Source organism: Eumetopias jubatus, unplaced genomic scaffold (genome assembly GCF_037043125.1).
Source record: "Eumetopias jubatus isolate StellerSeaLion01/CBP00866 unplaced genomic scaffold, mEumJub1_p1.0 scaffold_1, whole genome shotgun sequence".
NCBI classification, from domain to species: domain Eukaryota; kingdom Metazoa; phylum Chordata; class Mammalia; order Carnivora; family Otariidae; genus Eumetopias; species Eumetopias jubatus.
In genome coordinates this window covers 48244369-48245836 of record NW_028274807.1, presented here as the reverse complement: position 1 = coordinate 48245836, position 1468 = coordinate 48244369, and the positions used below count along the sequence as shown (strand labels likewise).

At 41.6% G+C, this 1468-nt stretch overlaps 1 pseudogene; it reads left to right on the top strand.

The window, feature by feature from the left end:
* The first annotated feature begins 398 nt into the window (after positions 1-398).
* Positions 399-919, top strand: LOC114221090 (UPF0235 protein C15orf40 homolog pseudogene; annotated as a pseudogene).
* Positions 920-1468: the final 549 nt, after the last annotated feature.

Here is a 1468-nt window from a genome sequence, read left to right as displayed (position 1 = left end):
CCTGGCCCTTAAGATCTAGTTCAAACTATCTAGTTTAAGTAGGATAAACACACTAAAAGGTCAAATAATTTTGCAAAAAATAAGTGATTGGGGGATGTAAAGCCAGCAGCCCAAGGCATTTTTTGTTGTGAAGATTTCAGAGGTGAGTAGGGATCACATTCCTGTCATTAGAGACCACACCCAAATTTAAGGATGTTTTTCTCCCCAGGGAGAGAATTTGACTACGGTTTATATACTCAGTGTGAAGATGGTTTTTGTGCTTATGTACGAAATATCTAGGGGTTCATGCTGAAATCTCCCTGCCTCCCTGGCAGTTTTTATTTTTATTTTTTTGTTTTGTGTTTTGCCTGGCAAACATGTTGACTTGGAAAAACAATTCAAGCTTTCATTGTACCAGCATGAATGTGTGCCGTGTGCCCTGTCTGATCTTGTCAGTCTTTTCCTCCTGTCTTCAAAAATACAAGTATAGGCTGAGCCGCGGGCTGAGGCAGCTCGTGTGGGGACGCCGGGCCAGAGCCTCTGCCTGGCTCCCGTAGGCGCCAAGATGCCCAAGAAAGCTGGTGTGACGAACAAGGGTAAGAACCAGAGGCAAGGAACCAGAGACACCACTTCCTCTCTTAGGTCCTGTGGCGGTTGATCCTAAAGGCTGTGTCACCACAGCCATCCATGCCAAACACGGGTCCAATCGGAAGGAGAGGCTAATGCCGAGCTCTGTCGGTACCTTTCCAAGGTCTTGGAGCTCAGGAAGAGTGAGGTGGTTTTGGATAAGGGTGGTAAATCTCGTGAGAAAGTGGTGAAGCTATTAGTGTCCACAACTGCAGAAGAGATCTTGGAGAAATTAAAGCAGCAAGTTGAAAAAAAAATAAAAGCAAATTATGAGAAGTATATCCTTGAGAAGCTTTTTAATTGCTATTCATGAAGAGGCTGTTAAGTAGGAAAATATATTTCAGTGCACTGAAGAACATGAAAAAAAATTAAGAACAGGACTTAAAAAAGAAGTAGGAATTTTAAAAGTACTGTATACTCAATGTAGGTTCTGACATCCAAACAGTTTGGAAAATGTTAGTCTGATTTTAATGCGCAGCTAGGGTAAAGAATCACTTTCCTACCCCAACTACACCATGAGATGACACTAAAGTTACTTAATTGTCTTGGAAATAATTGGGGTATTGCCGGGTCTTTATCATAGCATCTCATGGTTGTGTGACCCAGACATTAGTCCTTTATCATAGGTGGGTGGTAGAGTCAAATAACAAGGTCCACACACACAATTCTGATGAATGTCGAATCCTTTACTTCAAGTTATAGACTCTGAAACAATTGCATTCTACCTGGTGATAGAGAATAAGTCTGATTTACCTTGTCCCTGAGCCTCATTCATAGGAGTGACTCTGGTGGGCATTTCTGTTGTATAGAAACCATTTTGATAGTCAAATATGTCTTTCTCTGTGTGTTGCTTTGACCTTTT